At 39.4% G+C, this 22,639-nt stretch overlaps 1 long non-coding RNA gene across 1 annotated transcript in view; it reads right to left on the bottom strand.

Moving 5' to 3' along the window:
* Positions 1 to 22,639, bottom strand: part of LOC147575636 (uncharacterized) — a 464,128-nt gene that overhangs the window by 326,104 nt on the left and 115,385 nt on the right. The gene's annotated exons all lie outside the window — the stretch shown is intronic.

Genomic DNA, 22,639 nt, shown 5'->3' with positions numbered 1-22,639 from the left:
TCTACAGGAGTGGTCCTCAAAGTGGTCCCAGGCCACGAGCATCAGTATCAGCTGGGTAACTGTTGGAAATGCAAATTTCCATCTTCCATCCCGGACCTCATGTCTCAGAAACTTTAGGGATGCAGTCCAGGACTCAACTGATGCTCAGCTCACGTTTAAGAACTACCATACTACATAATGTTCCCACTTATTAAAGGAACCACCTGCCTATAACACAATTTCTGATGCTGTAGCAGACCAAATAGGGGTGATCTCTTTAGGTTGTGTTTGTTTGTTTGTTTGTTTGTTTGTTTGTTTGTTTGTTTTTAGGTCTTTCATATCATCCTTATATAAAGGTTTCTTGCAAAATTAACTTCTTCAGTGCTGGGAATTCTACTGTTAGAGATTCATTTCTTCAGTCAATAGTTTACTCTAAAGACAAATGTTAAAAGACAAATAGCATGGCTAAAGCAACACACAGTATAACATTAATAAGAGTAATATTAACAAGTCCTACTGAAATCTCGTTAGGATCCAGGCTCCATACTATATATACAATGTCAGCAGCAGCAATTCTCAACTTTTCATAAACTGATTTTTCAGGTTAGTGTAATCTTTTACAAGGCCAACATCTAAAGGACAGTAAGTACTAATGGAAAGAGACAGGGTTGAGAGCTGAGCAGGGGGTTAAGAGTCCATGAAAAGTCCCCTAAGAGACAGTCTAGGTCAGCAAGAATCAAGCCGAGGGCCAAGGTACTCAGTGGAAGATGTTCAGACAGGGGCTAAGGCATAGGAGTCAGAATTGGAAGGGGGCTACGGTGTATGGTTGTGCAGGCTGCACACTGCACAATTCCAAAGAACAATATCCACATAGACAAGATGCAAAGTCGTGATGCTGTAGCAAAATGCCATGTACTTCAAACCTTACTGGCTGCTGGTAAGGATTGGGCCCTGCTGCTAGAAGTCCAGGAGATGTCAGTGGGACTGCAGTATTCTAGCCATAGCAGTCTCACTCAGGCTGAGTGATTGGGGAGGAGGGGGATGGTGTGAGGTTTGTTGACTTCCTAAACTCGTCACAAGGCAAGCTCACTGGAGGTCTCCATTCATTGCCACTTCCTGGGACATGTTAAAGAAAAGTGCCTCAATCTGAAACTCTCAACTTTTCTACCTCTGAGTCCTGCTACATACACTCTTCAAAGAATAGTTCTATGAATTGTTGTTGTGATTTTTTTTCTTGTTTTGTTTCATAAGTGAATTTAAATTGAATTCACGTATAGAATGACTGATAGCTACCCTACCATCTCTAAACCCTCCTGAATAAGCCAGAAAATACCTGGATATCAAAGATCAAGTCCAGGAGTTGCCATGAGCAAAAGCAGGACATCAGCCACCCTCGGATGTAGACACCATCAATCTGAAACTCGAAATGGTAAATGTATCATATTCTCAGTCTTGAGGTAACCTGTGAGGCACTGTAATTTTTTTACATTAGTGTCATCTTTCTTTAATTTAGAAAGTTGCAGAGGATTTACTTTGTTCAAATAGGCTCCAGATAGAGAAGATTCTAGAAACAACTGGGCATTCTGCAGGCCCCAAGTCAGATTCTGGTGCTAGACATGAGGACTGAAAAATATAGACCGTTCAAGATTCAGAAGAAAGAAAACAGTGCATCAAAAGGGCCAAAAAGACATATGTAAAAACAAAAGGCAAAGTTAGTAAAAGATTAAAAGAAATGGAGAGAATAGATACCAAAGGCAGAGGTGCTAAATTAGGAGGAGAGGTTGCAGCAAATGGTGATGGCCTACCCACCACACCAAGGCTGTTGCATTCCCACTAGAACTTACCCTATTACTCACTGCTGCTTATCTAGTTTTTTATTACTACTCATGAAAATAATAATTTAGGAGGAAAAGAAATAATGATAATTTAGGAGGTCCCTTTTATTTCTAATTACTTTGACTCCACAATAATAAAAACAACCGCGACCACTTAGACTGCATTCATTGCGTGCCAGGCACTGCTTAACACATATTAATGACGTTAATCTTCATGACCACCTTATGAGGTATGTGCTCTTAAACTCTGGAGGCCACGCTTGGAACCGCTGCCTACACCCCACTACCCTGCATGAGAGAAACAGCAGTGTTTGTCTTTGAATGCTTCACAGAGCCACAGGAAATAGCTTCCACCAAATCTGTCCCGTTAACAACCACTGGCCCAGAAAAGACCCAACACCACTGCTTTGTGTCTTAAAATGAAAGAATATCTGCTTATAATTACTGATTAAAATCCGTTCCATACTATACGTCACAGAGCTGAGAGTCTGAGATTAAAGTTGTGATAGTTTGCTAGGGCCGCCATAACAAAGTACCAGAGACTGGATGGTTTATACAACAGAAATGTATTTTCTCACAATTCTGAGGCTACTCGTCTCAGATCAAGGTTATCAGTAGGGCTCATTTCTTCTGAGGTTTCTCTCCTTGGCTTGTAGTTGGCCGTCTTCTCCCTGGGTCTTCACATGGTCTTCTCTCTGTACATGCCTAAACTCCTCTTCTCATTAGGACACCAGTTGTATTGGATTAGGGACCATCTTAATGATCTCATTTTATTTTATTTAAAAAAAATTTTTTTTAACATTTATTCATTTTTGAAAGACAGAGACAGCAGAGCGTGAGCAGGGGAGGGGCAGAGAGAGAGGAAGTCACAGAGTCCGAAGCAGGCTCCAGGCTCTGAGCTATCAGCACAGAGCCTGACATGGGGCTCGAACCCACGAACCGTGAGATCATAACCTCAGCTGAAGTTGGACGCTTAACCAACTGAGCCACCCAGGCACCCCTTAATGATGTCATTTTAAGTTAATTACTCTTTGAAGATCAATGTCCAAATACAGTCACGTTCTGGAGTACCATTAGGAATCAGGACTTCAATGTATGAACTTGGTGGTGGGTGGGGGCAAAATTCAGCCCATATAAAGGTCTCTGGGGCAAATGGATTCATCCCTTCTTCCTTACATCAGAATGTGGAAGGCTTATCTGCCCCTAGGAACGTTTCCTAGAATCAGAGCCCATAATGCCATTGCCATGTTTATCACCTTCAGTCAGCAATCACTGTGCTTGCTTCATACCGGCTTTGGGGAGGGAGCCTGCTGTAGTTCCCAAAGTGGCTCATATGCCCATCACATAGCTGTATGGTGAATACCTACTCATACAGAGCCTCACTTTAGAATCTTCCAATTTAATATCAAATATAAGCTCTAACCAGATCCTAAATTCTATCATAGGGAAGTCATACACTGGGAGCCAACTCTAAAAGAAATCCTTGTATTTGAAATGAAAAGAATTTATTTTGATTTTCTTTTTCATTGATTTAACTACGTTGTCCTGGGTCAGTCACTAACTGAAACTTATTTCCACAGAGAACACTATCTAAGAATAACATGCTGCTTATTCAGATTGTGGTGGCACTGACAGGCCATGCTCAAGTAAGTATATTTAGACAAATCTAATTTAAACAGTGGCACAGTCTGGTACATGGAGTTGTAATTTTCTCCAAAAATGTTTACTGAAAAATAGATTTGGGGAAAGTTCATATGATGGACACCTAATCATTAACTTTTAACTATCCGGGATATCCAGGAGTTAAATTGTTACCTTTTGCACATTTTTATACTTAACAGTTACATAAATCTGCTTAATGAAATGAACATTTTCCATCAGTTTCAAGCATTTGAGAAATGGCCAGTGTCTGAAATTTGAATCCCACATGAAATGGACATTAAGCTAAGGTGGTCTGACAAATTACTGCAAAACCACTTGGCAAAATGACTGCACTGAGCCTCAACTCAATCCAAGATACACCAAATTAAATATAAAACTCCAAACAAAAAATCCCACCAAATCCTCTGATTTGCAACAAATATTATATAATTCTTGTATTTTATGAAAGGCAAAAATTTGGTTTCTAATAAAGAGCAGTTGGAATATACTGACTTACTAAGAGCTTGTAAAGAAAATAGGACTTGAAAGGATAAATCTGTTCAAAGGAATTGAAGCCACCTTGAGAGGATTACTAAAATGATTCATATGATTTATGCTTCAAATTTTGATATACATTATCTATAACTGTGAAATTATTTTAAAGGGATTAAAAAAGGAATTGATTTAAAAGCCAAAAAATGCTAAAGAATGGGTAAAAGTAAATAATAATAATATTAAACTAAAAAGGCAATGGAGCATACTTTTAAAAAATTGGCAAAAGAAACCTAAAAAAAATACAAAATGTTGACAAAGTAGAATATTAGTTTTAAAAGACCTGAACAGAATCAATACAAACTGCTTGAATATATATTTGAAATACAGAAATTTGGCTTCTCATAATGAATTCTGAATATTAAATATTTCATAAATTAAATCACCCTGTAACATTAGCATCTACATGTAGAATATGCCTTAAAATAGTACTCTGAAGATGGTATGAAAACCAATCAACTAAAACTTTACAGAATCTTTAACATCTGTTAAAACCATCTCATTTTATATGAATTGCTATAACAGTTAAAAGAAATATTTTGGGCAAACATCTAAGTTCAGCAATTTGATCATCAAGCAAACTGATTTCAGGCATTTTGGTCTAGAATGAAAGAAGAGACCTTTCCTGTCTAGTTCACTCTAATATTTTAGTGTTCTCTCCTGGTCATCTCTACCTTAAACCAAACTATATGATTCCTTCCACCTTTCCATTCTTTTTATTCTTTCCACAAATTATGGCCTCAAGAATTGTAAAGTTTGAATTTCATCCCAAAGCAGAGGGACAAAGGCTTGGACTTGGATTTGTGTTGATTAAAAAATATTTATGTATAACCACTTCACACCCGCTAGGTGGCTGTAATCAAAAATACACACAATAGGACCTCATCAAAATAAAAAGTTTCTGCACAGCAAAGGAAACAATCAGCAAAACTAAAAGTCACCCGACAGAATGGGAGAAGATATTTGCAAATGACATATCAGATAAAGGGTTAGTATCCAAAATCTATAAAGAACTTATCAAACTCAACACCCCAAAAACAATCCAGTGAAGAAATGGGTGAAAGACATGAATAGACACTTCTCCAAGGAAGACATCCAGATGGCCAACCGACACATGAAAAAATGCTCCACATCACTCATCATCAGGGAAATACAAATCAAAACCACAATGAGATACCACCTTACACCTGTCAGAACGGCTAACATTAACAACTCAAGCAACAACAGATGTTGGCGAGGATGTGGAGAAAGAGGATCTCTTTTGCATTGTTGGTGGCAATGTAAGCTGGTGCAGCCACTCTGGAAAACAGTATGGAGGTTCCTCAAAAAACTAAAAATAGAACTACCCTACGACCCAGCAATTGCACTACTAGGCATTTATCCATGGGATACAGGTGTGCTGTTTTGAAGGGACACATGCACCCCAATGTTTTAGCAGCACTATCAACAATAGCCAAAGTATGCAAAGAGCCCAAATGTCCATCGATGGACGAATAAATAAAGAAAATGTGGTATATATATACAATGGAGTATTACTCGGCAATCAAAAAGAATGAAATCTTGCCATTTGCAACTATGTGGATGGATCTGGAGGGTATTATGCTAAATGAAATTAGTCAGAGAAAGACAAAAATCATATGACTTCACTCATATGAGGACTTTAAGAGACAAAACAGATGAACATAAGGGAAGGGAAACAAAAATGATATAAAAACAGGGAGGGGGACAAAACAGAAGAGACTCATAAATATGGAGAACAAACTGAGGGTTGCTGGAGGGCTTGTGGGAGGGAGGATGGGCTAAACGGGTAAGGGGAATTAAGGAATCTACTCTTGAAATCATTGTTTCAATATATGCTAACTAATTTGGATGTAAATTAAAAATAAAATAAAATAAATAAATTTTAAAAAAACCACAAAAAAATAAATAAAAATAAATAAATACACACAATAACAAGTATAGAGGATGTGGAGAGATGAGAGCTCTCATTCATTGTTGGTTGGTAATGTAAAATGGTGCAGTCACTTTGGAAAACAGTTTGGAAGCTCCTCAAAATCTTATACATAGAGTTACCATTTGACCCAAGAATTACACCCATATATATATATTATTTATATATATATCCAATATATATATATATATAATATATATATTATATATATATATATATCCAAGAGAATTGAAAAATATGTCTACACAAAAACCCGTACACAAATTTTCATAGCAGCATTATTCATTATGGGCCAAAAATGGAAACAACCTGATGAATGTCCACGTGATAAATGGATTAAAAAAAAAGTGGTATAGCCATATAATGGAACATTATTTGGCCATAAAAAGAAATTAAGTATTGATCCATGCTACAACATACAGGAAATCTGAAAACATGGTAAATGAAAGAAGGTAGTTGTGTTGTATGACTCCATTTAAGGAATGTCCAGAAAAGGCAAATCCATACAGAGAGGAGGTAGAGACTGAAACTGAGGATGTGAGGAAATGGGGAGTAACTGTTAATGGGCACAGGGTTTCTTTTGGAGTCATTTAGAAAGGGTTCTAAGATTAGATAGTGTTGATGGTTCCATAATTTTGTGAATATACTGGAAACCATTGAATTGGACACTTTAAAATGATTACTTTTATGATATGTGAATTATATGTCAAGAATTCTGATATATATATACAGATATATGTATGTATGCACACATATACACATAAATGATTGCTTCTTTCATAGTGGAATTTAGAGACTAAGATATATAAATTTTATGGAAATGAGACTATGCTATTCATGCTGTTTTGTATCATGGCATTTCACTCAAAAATATGTCTTAGATATAGTTCTCTATTGAAATGTATTTCCCTATGTATACATAATATATATATAATATATATATACACACACACATCTCTATTGAAATGTATTTCCCTATATATATTATATATTACATCCAATATATAATATATATATACACACACATACACACACACGTTATATATAGTATACATCTATATACATATATATAATCCTTTTATTTTATGATTATGTTTTTAATGTTTATTTTTGAAGGAGAAAGAGACAGAGTGTGAGCAGGAGAGGGGCAGAGAGAGAGGGAGACACACAATCCAAAGCAGGCTCCAGGCTCTGAGCTGTCAGCACAGAGCCTGATGTGGGGCTCAAACTCATGAGCCGTGAGATCACGACTTGAGCCGAAATCAGACACTAAACGACTGAGCCACCCAGGTGCACCATATAATCCTCTTAAATAACTCTGCAGTACACCACTGAAATCACTACCGATGTTTTGGTATAATAGCAATGCAGTTATGGGTACACACATGTGTGCATGAATACGTACATATACACATGCGTCCACATATGTATTTGTGTGCTTCTTTGATTATCTGCCAAAGAAAAATCTAGATAAAATCCCACAAGCGGGATTTCTGGGTCGCTGTGCACATTTCTAATGTTGATCATATTGCTAAATTGACTTTTACAAAAGTTATTTTTATGAGTTCACACTTCACCAGCTGTGATGGAGACTGCCCTTTCCCCTATTTACACCTTCTTCCTCAATCCTGAGTATCCTCAGAGTTAATTTTAGCTTTACCAATCTGAAAGCTAACAGAGAATTTGTATTGTTGCTTTAATAGCTATTGGTATTTCTTCCTTTGTAAATTAATAATGTGTACTCCTTCCCTATTTTTCCTGTTGGAGCATATTCTTATAATTTGTAAATTCTTCTTGTAGAGACAGTATTGTCAGACATGTTGAAAATAGCTCTTCCTACCAAAAATGGCTTTAAAGCTTAATTCAAATGGATGCTCCCTATTAGCCTGGAAGAGCTGGCATTAGCTTTGACTATGGATTCCAACAAGATGGAAAAATAGTACTGGTTATTGCAGGAGCCAGTGAACTTCTTGTCATTCGGAGTATTTTAATACAGGCCACTGGGCCACCTAGCCAGGACGTTGTAAGAAGCAATTCAAACATCAGAGGAGTGGCTGGACTAGGTGATTTTTATGATCCCTCCCAGCCCTGAGAGTGTAGGAGTGTGTGAGTGAGACAAATATTTAACCTCATGAAAGGCAAGCTACCGCACCTGTGATAACAAGTGAGGCATTGATTCCCATTACACACACACACACACACACACACACACACTCATAGGAGTGGAATAGCCTGTACTCACATGCCAACAGAAGGTAAGTGTGTGTGTACGTGTATGCTTTTATGTGTTTCTATATATGTGCACGTGAGGGAGATACAAAGGAGAAAGGTCCGTGAACAACTAAATAATTACATTTCTGTGTGTTTTCACATGTTTTCAATGAAAAGAGCTTTCTAGGGTGGAGAGTCAAAAGAAGGACAGATGTCAATTATCACAGCAAAAAGGGAAATAGATATACTTCCAGGAAAAGAAGAACAAAAGAAAGAACAAGACAAGCACACAAGCAAACACTGTTCTCTTAGATCTTTCTTCTTTCTTCCATATGTTTAATTTTTTAATCACCTGGATAATTGCTTTAATTTTCCTTTGCCTAGTTTCATAGAGGCAGCAGTTAAATGGAAATAAAATTATTAATAGCCATTACTAGAGAATAAAAATTGATTCAAATACACATACATCATACACACATAAACATTTTCTTTTCTCAACTCCATGAAATAGATACTATTATTAATCTTGTTTTACAGACGAGGAACTGAGGCATGGAGAAGTTAGGGAACTTGCCTAAAGTCACACAGCTAATTAAGTAGTGAGGTCAAGATTCAAAGTTGGGCAGCCAGGTTCCAGAATTCAACACACTGGCACAGTGGGTACATTAAATTTTGGAGTCCATAGTATTCCTGGCTTCAAATTCATGCCCCAATACTTAAAACCTTTGTGACTTCGGAGGAATCATTTCCCTGACCCGAGCTTCAGTTTCCTCCTTTATAAAATGGCACTGGTGTCTTTCTGACCATGGCAATGGTGAAGACACAACGGGACCACGTTAGAGTCTGAACCATAGGGAACACTTCCTCAATCACAGATATTTTTATTTATTTGCTTCAGACACAAATGCCATCCAAATTCGAGGCAAGAAGTCTCCTAAAAACAAGTAACCCATGTTATAAGGACAGACCTTTAGAAAAGTTGAAAGTGTATCAGGAAAAATACCAGGGTGGAAAGGAAAGCCTCCTCCAGCTCTTCAAGGGCTGTAAGGGTGATAAGACCACTTGCTACCAGAAGGTCCTGTTATCCTGCGCACAGATCCCTGAAGCTCTGGTAGGATTGGGTAATCTCAGGTGATAAGAGAGATGTAAGGAATTACAAGCCCTGATAAAGCACTGTGGTTTTGTTTGCTCATACTTTGAGGAGATATGGGTGACACAGATAAAGTACTGGCAAAAGCTCCAGGTGGGCTTAAAATGAGTCCTCAGGCCTGGGAGCATTGGAGGGCAGTGACGTTGGGGCTGGCCTGCTACTGTATTTGTTCTGCTTATCTCAGAGCATGCAGAGGCCTCGGGGGCCAGGTCAGGCGGGGGCACTCTAGGAAGAGTAGAGTGAGAGCTAGGGGCTTGTCAGCTGGACTCTCTGAAGGGAGAAAGTGCTCCGTGGTGTCAAAATGCAGTATTATGTCATCATTTGAACACACATTAGAATGGGGAGGGCTTCCAGATATGAGATTTTTTCCATCACACGAGGACCAGATAGTCCTGTGCAAAGGTCAGGCTTGCCTCCGACTGGCTAGACGGTAAGGCCGGTTGAGGCCGAACAGATAGGGTCACCGACCTGACACAGAGTGGTGATTTCTTACTGGCTGAGATGGGAGAATGGGGGATAGAGAAAGTCTTCTTAGGAAAAAACTGACCTCTGGACAGGTCCTTGAAAAAAGAATGTAAAGGATGCTGTCAGGTAGAGGAGAGCTGATGAAGTCACCAGGCAGCTAGGACGGCCATCGCGCAAGTGGGACAACATTAAATATGCAGATTGGTGCACTAGTTCATGTAAAATTCTATACAAAGGAAGCCTATAATTTTACCAGACTTTTCTGTCTCTTTTTATTCCCCTCCACCCAAACTTCATACAACAGAATACTAACACTGCCCATAAATACAGGCCATACTTAACGAAATGTGGGGGAAAAAAAAAACTTGCTGAAGACAGAGAAGTATTTCTAAAAATGATGTTGAATGCAGTGAGAAGAAACAGGAATGTTAGTAGAAATTGGTTGCAACTGCTGGTGAAGCAATTTCCCACTTCCTAGGAAAAAAAATGACATGCACGGGGCCTTCAGCTTTGCATTACCAACACATCTAACTCCATCCAAAGGGGAAAACGTGTATGTAAACCTTTTACTCATTTATTAAGCAAATATTTCCTGAGTCCCCACGTGTGACAAAGCATGGACATCCCTAGTCGGGGTACAATAGTGAATAAAGCAGACAAAACCTTGCCCTCATGCAACTTATCTGAGCAAATAAGCAAATATTTCATTTCATTTCAGATCGTGAAAAGTGGTGTGAAATCAAGAGGAAAAAGAGTGACAGTGGGAGGGTTTGCTCCGAGAAGGTGACATTTGAACAAGAATCCAAATTATGGGACAAAAGGACTGTGCAAACATCTCAGCCAACAGCATCTTAGGCAGAGAACACATGTGTTTTCATAGTGGTTATGTATAACAGCAAAATAAAGGAATAAACAAAAATAAGGAAAACAAATGTTCATCTTTTCAGACTTAATTAAGCATATTTCGGTATCCATGAAATGGAATAGTGTGCAGTTGTTTAAAAGATTAAGATAAGTTTCATGTAGTGATAACAGAATGTTCTCTAAGTTACTTTAAAAACTTTTTTTAAGTTCAGGTGTTAAATATAGTGTGTTCTTGGGGCACCTGGGTGGCTCAGTTGGTTAAGCATCCAGCTTTGGCTCAAGTCACGATCTTGCAATCCATGAGTTCGAGCCCCGTGTTGGGCTCTGTGCTGACAGACAGCTCAGAGCCTGGAGTCTGCTTCAGATTCTGTGTCCCCCTCTCTCTCTGCCCCTCCCCTGCTCACACTCTCTCAAAAATAAATAAACATTAAAAAATTTTTTTTAACTTAAAAAAAATGAATGTCATGTTAAACCAAATCTCTTAGCACCAAGAAAGGGGCTCTTTCTATAAAATTTCTGTAAGTTATGGAAGGCAAAGTCACACATTATTTCATGTAATTTAAGGCTAATGCCAGATGCTTGTTTGAGGGAACATACTGTGGGAAAAATGGTTAAGTGTTCTGTGGCTAAAATAATTTTGATTGGCCATGAAATAAAAAATAATCTGAGGTCAAGGAGGTAGGAGGTGACATAGATTAATGAGTATTATCCTTTCTTTAAATGTCACAAGTTTTCAACACAGTGTAAAATAGATATCCAAATAATCAAAAACACTGCATACCTCAAAATAATAGAACAATTCTTACTAGGTTAGTCGTTATTAACAGGGCACTACTGAATAAATCAGACTGTAGATTTCTCAAAACTCTACAAAATATATTTCTTAATTCATAGAAGTGATATTGGAAGAAAGCACTGTTCTAACTTTTCATATAACCCACACAATGTGCATATTATATTGAAATAGTATTATGATTTACTATGTTCTTATTTTCAAGTGTTTAGCAAGAAATAAAACCAGGGGTGCCTGGGTGACTCAGTCAGTTAAGCATCTGACTTTGGCTCAGGTCATCATCTCACAGTTGGTGAATTCGAGCCCCGCATCAGGCTCTGTGCTGACAGTTCGGAGCCTAGAGCCTAGAGCCTGCTTCCGATTCTGTCTGTCTGTCTGTCTCTCTCTCTCTCTCTCTCTCTCTCAAAAATAAAATAAATATTTTAAAAAATATTTAAAAAATAGAAAATATATATAGTGTGTTCTTTCATTTATGTCAGATGAGTAAATGTAGAATTCTTCTAGAAGGATATGTAAAAACTGATCTGTGATAGGATATATAAGAAGCAACTCGGATGTGAGTTTAAAGCTCTGAGAAGGAATGAAAGATTTGTTTTTCATGTTTTATGTTTTATACTACTGAATTTTTTACTGTGCACAGGTACTATTCTTATCATTTAAAAATATTTTTAATAAAACTTAACTTTTAAAATCTTCTACAAACAAATAAACAAAGGCTTTAAGATATCTCTGCCCTTTTACTTGAATGTGCTAAGAACTGATTTGCCTGCTACAATTCCTTCTAGGATAATAAGTTCTTCCAGAAATCTTTCAGAACTTCTTATCTTTCAGGAAAAGCACTCAACATAGTTCTTTAGCCCCTGGATCCAAAGCAATCTGATGCTCTGGGCTGGCTTCATGCAGTCATAGAGGGCCCCACAATTAGAAGGGCCCCACACGTGGTTTAATTCTCTGTTGTCATCATCTTGAAATTCTTAATAAGTTTTGAACAATAGGTGCCATCTTTGCATTTTGCACCGGGCCCTGCAAATGTGTAGCTGGTCTGGCTTAGGGCACTGGGCCGTCTTTGGAGACACAAGGCTTAGAATAAACCAGATTGATGATATCTGTCCCAGTAGCATGTATGAATAGCTGGAATCAGCAGACATGGAGAGTCACCTGGAAAGATGAACAGAGAGCCACTGTTCCTCCCCACCCCCCAACAGTTGCAATAATGGATCATTATTATATCTTCTAATGGATCAGGTATTATATCTTCTCATTTTTCAAGAAACGTTGCCAATCCAACTTTGAATGCATTAAGTGCCAATTTTAAATGTTGCCTACCATTTTGTAGGCAGTACCCAAATAGAATATGTCCATACATCAAATTTGGTCTCTATGCTTCTAGGTTCCAACCTCTGTTTTCTTTTCTCAAACACTTGTCAACAACTGTAAGCAGAAATTTGTTGTCTGGGACTTGCATTGTCACACATGAACCAGACATGGAGTTTGCCCCACATGAAAGGTGTAGGGCTGAACTGGCAGAAACGAGGACGGTTGCTACAATTCACATCCACGCCTTGTCTAGTTGTTCTGAACGACTCAGGTCAATGCGGTGGCTATAGCTTTATGGGAAATCCTACATCTTTCACTTATTACATAACTTGCCTTTGTTTTGAATGTGTTAGCGCTATTGTTACAGGGGAACCTGGAGAATTTTATAATTGCTTTGTATTTTCAGAATGCTTTTCAATCACGATGGGAAAACCAAACAAACAACAAAACAAAAATTTGGCATTTGTTTGGAAAGTTGTTTCTAAGTAGCGCCATTAGAGAATTTCACAAAATGAGAAACAGCCTTGGATGTTCTCCCATCACGTAATGTTCTTTGCAACTCCAAATACTCGAAAAGTCTTTTAGAAGCCAAGGATTTGAAAGAGGAATGAAATAATGCTAAAATTAAGAACCATGCAGCACAAATAATTTAATGCATGAGCCATCCTTTAGAATCATCCATTTAAATCGTCTCTTAATGGATTGCCTCTCCCAAATCCCAGATTTTTCTGTTTCAAATCAGATCTTTCCTGGATATGAGATCATTTTTATTTTTTTCAGGTTAAAAAAAGAAAAAGAGCTTTAGTATCTTAAGAATGAAGATAATATTTGAAGGAACCAGTTAGATGCTCTTGGTCTATAAACTCCTTCCCTCCCAGTGGCAGATTATTCACACACAGCCGCTACGTTTTCTGTGTCCCTTGCCAACACCAATGTACCATGACAACCTTTACAGGGGGCTTGTAAAAATCCAGGCCCCAGTGGTTGGCACTGCTCTTACAGTGTCCTTACTCTCTACTACCCACTCAGCAAGTCCACAGTGGTCGCCAGAAACGAATTCTTGACAACCAGCAGTTCAAGTCAGCCAGGTTTCAACAATTCTAACGGTACTGGGGATGCTAACTACTGGTGGTGGAAGGATTAGGAAAACACTCTAAGGAAATTAGCTGGAGGACTGTTGCTTTTCCTTCGCATATAAAGAGGAAATGTTAGAGGTATGGGGGCATTCTCTCCATTTGCTCCTACACTCTCGGCTAATGTTGCCTGTCTCATGGCTGGGAACAAGTTCAGTGGACAGGCTTGTTGCATTTGTGCCACACACCGAGATTTTCCCAGATGCTTTAAGGATATGAAAGAATCTTGCTTTCCTCCCATTTTCTAGAGTTACATTTTACTGTTTGCAATAAAAGTGAATGGGGAGCAGATCTATTTCTCTGCTTCCAGATCTGTTGATACCTTTCGTTTTATGCAAGCCAGATTGCTTATGAGTTATCATACATAAAATATTTGTAGTCACCACCAACACTTGATTGCAATAAACAACTTCTTTAGTTTCTTATCAGCATTATATTAAGGCTCAGAATTGTTAGACAAGAATGCATACTTTCATATTTTCCTTCTACGCATATATACACGCAAGTAATCATTTTAGAGGCAACACCATTATCTTGATTTTCCAGAACAAAATAACCTGGCATGCAAAAAGCCAAACAACTGAATACAACACAAACCTAACTTTCCTAAAGCAATCATGGCTCTTTACACATTTGTTACTCTGTTTGACATACACAATAAATCGTAATAGTTACCAAATTACTGTTCGGTTTCAAATGATGTGCACACATCTATAATCTTAGTTAGCTGCTTGCTGGCCTGCTTCAAGAATGTCATTGCATCCTCCAGGGTAATTCTATATCAATGACTTTTCCAAATAAATCTAGTTGCTGGTTTATATTAATGAACTGTCACAGTTCCTATTGTTCTCCCATGGCCTTGCAGCTGTATTCCTTCACAGGTGCTTGGCAAATTAAAATGATGCTGGTTTGGGGTTTCAGCTTGATACAAAATCACTCCTTCAGCAGATTGTTCGGAAGTTATTCATGCAAGAAACACATCTTTACTCTAGACACTCAGCTTTTCCGCTTTTCCAATACCCGTGCCTTTATTGACACTTTGCACTTCTGTTTTCCTCACCAAAGAAGTACAAAGAGAGATTGTCTTTCTTACTTAGAATGTTTCTATTAAAGATCGCAAGCCCTGGAAGCATTTCACTTGTAAAGAAATGTGTTCTTTTCAGTCAATCCTAACATTGTGTTCACAGATCACAAACATTAATCACTAATGTTTGCAGATTATATATCTTTTGGGGTTGTTTTTGTTAACATTCATTACCCAAGGGATCAACAGACAGGAAGAAATTTATTACATGCTAAGTATCCAAAACCACATTAAATATTCCCTTTTGGATCTATTATAGGCTTTATTTAAAATACTTTGGACATGAGTAATTTCTACCAGCTCAACATGGAAGTACCTACTCAATTAAATTATCTAGGCTTCTTTTTAGATTGGGTTTTCTCCTTAATCCTCAGTTTCCTTTTATCATCCTGCATTCCTTTCCTGACCCCCTGGCTGCTGCTGACAGAACATCACAGCGCTCACCCCGGGGGTTGTCCCAGGCTGCCCTTCCAGGAGCACAGCACTGCGGGTTCTCGCGGGTACTTCAGCTTTGCATTTCCACTCACCCAGCACCTGCTGTAGGTATCCTGTATACTTGTTTACCTTTACCTTCGCCTTGCTGTTAATGTGAGGCCTGCTGCCAAACTGTGTATGCTAAAAATTAGCTCCACATTTTCATGGATGAACTCTCAGTTTTCATATTTGCAATTTATTGCGATAGGGATACAATTGTTAATGCTTCTGGGAAGAAGCTAATGCATCTTTCCTTCCAACATCCTTACAAACACACATGGCATAGGCTGCTGGCTGTCTACCCCAAATCCAATATCCATCCATTCTATTCATCTTCCAGCGTAGAGAGAGAACAATGTCTCCTAATCTCCCTTGCAAATATGGTGGTCAAGGAATGGCAAATGGAAATGTGTATATACAAGCCTGCTCCTAACATTTGAGATGCGCACAAAACACAAATGGTCCATATAGTAGATGTCTAAATATTTAAATATTATAAATCGAGTTACAAAACTGCTAAGTAAAATAGCTTTCATACTGGTGTCTTGACCAATGTACTTTCTTTATATCTGGAAGACCTGGAATACGTGCTTCTTTCAAGTTCCAAGCCATGGAGAGAGTCAGTCCAGATGGCCTGCTCACTTTCCTTTGCCACCCTCAGCTCCAGCCCACATAGCAAGGGGACTTAAGCCCATGCATGTAGACCTTCCAGTCTTCACATCCAAGCTCCATCTATTGCTTTGCTCACCCATTTCCCATATAAAGTCTCCCCTCTGCCAACTCCCAGGCCTGTGGTTATGCACCCCAGTGGCACATTCTGTGTGCATACAGACCTAGAAGTGGGTTCAGACCCCTTTTGCCTAGAATTCCAGAGCACTCACAGCACTGTCTAGAAGGAATGGGTACACTTCTGGTGGGCATTTCCTTTGGCCTAGTAGATAAAGAACTCTTAATGCAGAGGGCACAGCTGGAGAAGGGCCAGAGTGAGCCTTATAAAGCCTGGGCCTAAGACAACTGGTACTTGGGGCTTCTCAGAAAGTTCTTTAAAGGGAATTGACTCAGATGGTGGGCTCCTTTTACCCTTTTTCTCTCCTTCCTTCTTTATATGTGGAAACTCAAACATGATAGCTGGAGCTATGGCAGCCATTTTCTCAGCATAAGGATAAAGGTTTTCCTTTAAGACTAGAACTATAGACAAAGAATATCTTCAAATGGATATTTTATTAGATTAATCTGCTACAACTGAGCTGGATGTCTTGGAGAAAAGAAAACCTAAAAGAGGCCATTCCAATAGTCCAAGTTTAAAGAAACTCCTGATCTTATGAGGGGAGCACCAGGAATCAAAAGTAAAGGATGCAATGACTATAATGAACAACATCAAGAAGGCAGTAATCAGATGAAATGTGAACCATAAGTAATGAGAAGAATTTACAGATGACATGCAGGTTTGGAGACCATAGTGACCATAAGACTGAGAATCCTAGAAGAAAAAAACCAATATGAAAACCAAGCAGTGGTATTTGTTTCAATGAGAAACAAATATGTACTATTTAATCTTGCTGAGATTGAACAGTCAGTGAGATACTGAAGGAATCATGTGTAACAGGAAATTGGAAAGGTGGTAAAATTGTACAGTGCTTTCCAATATTTAATGTTGGTCAATGTTCATTCAGTGCTCTCACTGAGAACTAGTCAGTTGCCTAAAGGCACAGAACTAGTAAGTTGCAGAGCTGGAAGACAAACTCTGGAGTCCCAGCTGAATCACCATTCAAACCAATCAACCTCAAGCTGTAGGGCTTACTGTTTTGCCCATCCTGGGAGGTTGAGGAGAGGTTGGGAAGTACTCAATTATATAAAATTCTATATGGCAGGAGTTCCCAAAGTCTTTAATATGCTAATAAGCATGGTGAGTCATCAAGGTTAGAGCCTTCCCAGACTTCTTGACCAAAGAACTCTTTCTTTTTCTACAATATGTCAAAGGACTAGTGCCCCATGAAACGCACTTTGCAAAGGGTTGATCAACTCAGTACTTTATGAAAACAACAAAAGTTTTATTGAACCGCTCTGAACCCACACTATGAAATAAAATCAAAATATTCCTTACTCTGGGGGCACCTGAGTGGCTCAGTCAGTTAAGCGTCCGACTTTGGCTCAGGTCATGATCTCACCGTTTGTTGGGTTCGAGCCCCACGTCGGGCTCTGGGCTGACAGCTTGGAGCCTGGAGCCAGCTTCAGATTCTGTGTTTCCATCTCTCTCTGCCCCTCCCCCATTCATGCTCTGTCTCTGTCTCTCTCTCAAAATAAATAAATCAACATTAAAAAGAAAATACTCCTTACTCTGGAGTGGTGGTTCCCAACCTTGACTGAACTACCTAGAAACATTTTTTTTTTTAAATTGAAGGATAGGTAACACTCACTCCCAGATATTCTGATTTCACTATTCTGACGTGGGACCTGGGCATCAGAAGCTGCTTGTGCATTTTCCAAATGTGGCCAAGTTTGAGAAAATCTGCTCTAGAACTAATCTTCAGCATAATTATAAACATAAAACTACAAGTGACCCAGATTGGGGTTTGAATATGAATTTCTAATTTCACATCATTATGGAATTATCAGCAACTACCAAGAATCACCATTGTTCTGATCAGGACCTGGATTTCTCTTCTTTTGCCTCATCCAATTTCTCCTATGCGTTCCTTTCTTTTTGTTATGCACTGGTCTATGCTGGGATGCCATTTTCACCTACCAGATTCCTTATTGCATCATATCACCTTACACTGCATTCTCTGCTCATTCAATTGTCAATGTTGACACAAGTACAATTTTTTTCATCGATAGCACGAAAAGAGTTGGCTTCTTCTGAAACACATTCTAAAAGCCTGACCTCAGTTATTAATACTTCTATGTGTGCGATGCCTCAATTCTGTTACATCTCTCTTTCTCTAACTGGAGCTCTCTCTCACATTGGCATCGTTGATTGTGGCTGTGTTCTGCTCCTGTGCAATGTGTTCTGATAGCTACAGAAGACATAAGATGGGTGGCTTACGTTGTTTTTTTTTTTTTTTTTTGGCAAGGAAAATGGCTTTCGGACTGAATTGGAGGTGGAAATGGATTCCTCATTTCAAGATAAAAATCACCAACCCTAGGACATATCCTCCACGTGCCTATTAAACATTTTTAATTTTAGCACCTCAGCAGTTCACTCTTCCAATATTTTTTCTACCATTTCCCTGTGGGTGGTGGGTGGCTATAGTTTAAGGTGGCTGCTCCCATTCTTCCTTAGCCCCATCTCAGGTGACCAGCACTGCAGAAAGTAGAAGTTTCTGGTGAATCTCTCCATGAGGAGATTCAGAACTATTAAGAGCTCAGTCATAACTTTAGGTCTGAATGATACCAGGTACACAAAGTGATGACCACAGGAGCCCGACGGGCAGTCAGATGTTAGGAAGGGTCAGCAGTGAAGGGAACAGAGTAGAAGACTGAATAAAGTTGAGGAAAGTGGGAACAGGCGGAAAATAGAAAAGAGGGAGAGAGGGAAGGAGAGAGGGAAAGGGAGCAGAGGAGGGAAAAACAGGAGGGGAAGGAGCCAAGGTGAGGAGAAGAAGGGAGGGGTGAACCAGGATAGAGTTACAAGATAATATCCACCATGGCCTCGGGTGCCATTTAACTCCATACTTTGACTAACCCTTCCCTAGACATCAAACAGAGTATACCGACAAACTAATCCCTGTTCTCTGAAGCATTATAATCAATAATAGCTTTATGAAGGATGGTAATACATAGTTAAGTGAAGGCAATCAGCAATTGACTAGAATTTGTAAAACAGTCATCCAATCACCCAAGTATTTAGAAGAACCAAATCTCAAGTTTTCATCCTAACAATACAGTATGTCATGGACTTATTAGGAATACTTTGAGGTTACAGTCCAAGTATGGCCTGCCTTTTTTAATTGGTCAAATGGAAAGACAGCTACAGTCTACAATGTCTTTTATGACTTGGATTAAGCCTCTCCCATGGACTTAATTGCCGGGGCTCTTTCATCAAGCTTCTCGTTAATATTCCTTGTAATATTCCCACCTGTTCTGATGTCAGTCTGGCTCATCCATCACCCCTGCAGGGATATTGTCGCAAACAGGGCCACTGGCTCATTCTGCATCGTGGCAAACATTCTAACACAGCTGGAGATTTATGACCTACCTCTGATTCTATCATCTCAGGCCAACCTGATCCAGGCCTTTGACTCACCCACTGTACATCTTGATAGTGTAATTGTGTTTAAAAGTTTCCCTCCACCACTGGCAGAGTCTGAATTCCAAACAATGGAGGAGGGAACTATTTTCCATGAGACCTGGAACAGGCTCATCTATAATGGATCCCCCTAAGCAATTGGGACTCCAAGCAAATGTGGAACAAATTTCAGGCAAAGATGGAGCATGTGCACGTGCGCACACACACACACACACACACACACACACACACGCACACACAAATTCTCTGTCTTCCTCTCTTTCTCTATCTCTCTCTCTGTTTCCTCTTATCTCACTTTGTCCAGTGTTTGAAATGAATCCTATTTTTCCTTACTCTGTCCACATAACTTGAATTCTCAGATGCTATGGATTCATATTTTTCATTTACCATTCCAGAATATACCAAGTCACTTATATTACTAAGAATGTTGGTGTTTCATTTAGGATCCATTCGATAATAATATGTTTACATAATTAATGCAATCTTCTTGTGAGTGTGTCAGACTTGGACTCCCCCCAAAACGCTGCAAAGTCTTAAGTTCTCAATAAAAAAAGACAGGTTGCCCTTCCAGTAAGGCTGTGATACCGCTTTTTAGTGGCTCTGAGTTGATCTGTGTGTGGGAGAGGAGTAAGATTCAACTCTACCTTGGAAAAATAGAGCCTGGCCCCACTTATGTTCTGAGTTCGAACTCAGTTCAGTAGTCATTTCTTCACCCATGTAGCCATGCAATTCTTTACCTACTGTACACAGAGTGTCGGAGCAGGCAGGGTGGAGAATTGCCTGTGCGTGCAGGCCCTCCATATGTTTTGTTTTGACGTAGCACCTCGAGGAACAGGTTCCATTGGGGTGGATGTTCCACTGGTTGTTGATTCGGTCTCAGTTTCCTCCAGTGACAGCCTGTCTCAACACTGTCAATACCTCTTCAGCGTTGACAATAAGCAGACATGATGGCAGGCTGTTCTTGTCTGCTCAGTTAATGGCTTCACTCATGACATGCAGGTGTGCACTGGTGTTGTACCTCGTCTGGAAGCTTTCGTGTTCTCCTGGGTAGTTGGAGGGCTGGCTCCATTAGCTCCTAGCCTTGTGAGAATATATAAGTACTTGCCAGCTCCAGATGAGCAATGTATGGTCATAATGAATCCCTGACTCATAATTTGCAAGATAGCATTAAAGAAAGATTAGGTCACTTCATCTAACAGACTAAAGTGCATCAAGACCATGCATTCAGTTAGAAGCATTTGAGAAAGTTATTCTACATCTGACATGTTACAATTGTAATAATGCTCAGCTTTTAAAAGTAAGAAATGCAAACACGATTCCTCAACATTTAGTAATAAACTTGCTTCTCTAATTTTGTGAACAGTTTTACTCATCCTTCTAGAACACGAGAAACAGCAAAGTTTAGTGCTGATGCACATGGACAACGAAGCTGTCCAGATTTGAATCCCAGCTGTGGGCAAGGTGTTTAATCTCCCTGTGACTCAGTTTCCTCATATGTAAAATTAGAATAGTTAATATTACCTACCTTCTAGGGTTATCACTAAAATCAAACCATGCCTGGCACATAGTAAGTGCTCAACAGCAATAGGCTGTTATTAATGGAACTAAAAGCCAAAGGAGGTGAACTGATTTTTCTTAAGACTAGAGAAAGATCTGAGACAGGCCTGGGAATCTGACGCAGGACTTGAGATCACCTTTCCACAGCTGCATCCAACAGATAATATCCCCCTGGACAGTGCAGGCTATCGGCGGTGATTGAATGATTGATTCCTTTAGAGCCGTTTGCTTGTTTACTCTGCCGCTCACCACTTTTAAGGACACCTTTCTCCTGGAGTTGTTTGCTCTTCTTCCTAATTGTCATCTAGGGTGTCTAGTACTGACACTGCAGCTGAAGCTTGTGCGGACTGTGCGTCTGTCAACACAGAGCTGGACCGTGCTTCGGATGCACCAGTTCCAGAACGGAAGGTGATGAAGGGAGGCTTGTGAATACACTAATTTGCTCAGTTTCCTTAGTTGAGACCTACAGCACTCTGCACATGTATGTAAAAGACTAGACATCACTTAGGCAATCACCAAATATGCATCGGATATCTATTATACGCAGGTAGGTAGGGTGGGAAGAGGGCAGAGGGATGTCTCAAGAGAGCAAACAGACATCAATCCAGGACTTCGGGTGTGCTGAGCTCAGTGCCAAGCCCTACAAATGAATTCTTTGATTCAATTCTCATTCCATTTTACAGGTAGAAGAAAACTAAATCTCAGTGAAGTCGTACCAGAATGACACGTAAAATAGCTGACTCCAGACTTGACCAAGAACAACTTGATAAATGGAAATGATTGATACATTAGTGACAGAAATGAAAGACATGAACATCACTTGGGTCCGTAAGAGTCAACAACGCCTATTTCCATTGCCACTCAGTAAGTGTCTTGTCCCTTCTCCTTGCCTCAGTTAAACCTTTCACCTTGGATCTCATCCTTTCTAGGGCCATGAGATCCTATTTCTTCCAGTATCAGGTTGCGTCAACCTGCCTAATCCCATTCCAGAAAGTCTATTTCTGCACGTCGTTGTTTGCACGTGCTGCTAGCCCACTCCAGCCCTTACTGAGTCCACTCACTGTAGCCCTGAAGTGTGAACATGAATACCATAGGCAAGGTGTGTCAGGAGAGGCAATAGAATAGTGGTCAAGAGCTCAAGCCATGGACCCAGACTTCCAGAGTTAGTATCCTGCTTTTACCATTTACTAGCCCTTCCTCAGTATCCCCATCTGTAAAATGATGGGAACAGTTGTCCGTATGTCCTAAAGTTGTAGCAAGAATTAAGTAAGCTACTAGAACAACCCCCTGGTGCCTAGAACCTGCCCCACCACTGTAGGCATACTCAGTAAACACTGACCATTCCAAATACATATAGAGGTTCTACCTTATGTTCCTGCTTTCA

The sequence above is a fragment of the Puma concolor genome, chromosome D3 (genome assembly GCF_028749965.1).
Source record: "Puma concolor isolate L17-30 chromosome D3, mPumCon1.1.hap2, whole genome shotgun sequence".
Classification (NCBI taxonomy): Eukaryota; Metazoa; Chordata; class Mammalia; order Carnivora; family Felidae; genus Puma; species Puma concolor.
The sequence above is the reverse complement of the archived record's forward strand: the minus strand, read 5'-3'. Positions and strand labels throughout refer to the sequence as shown.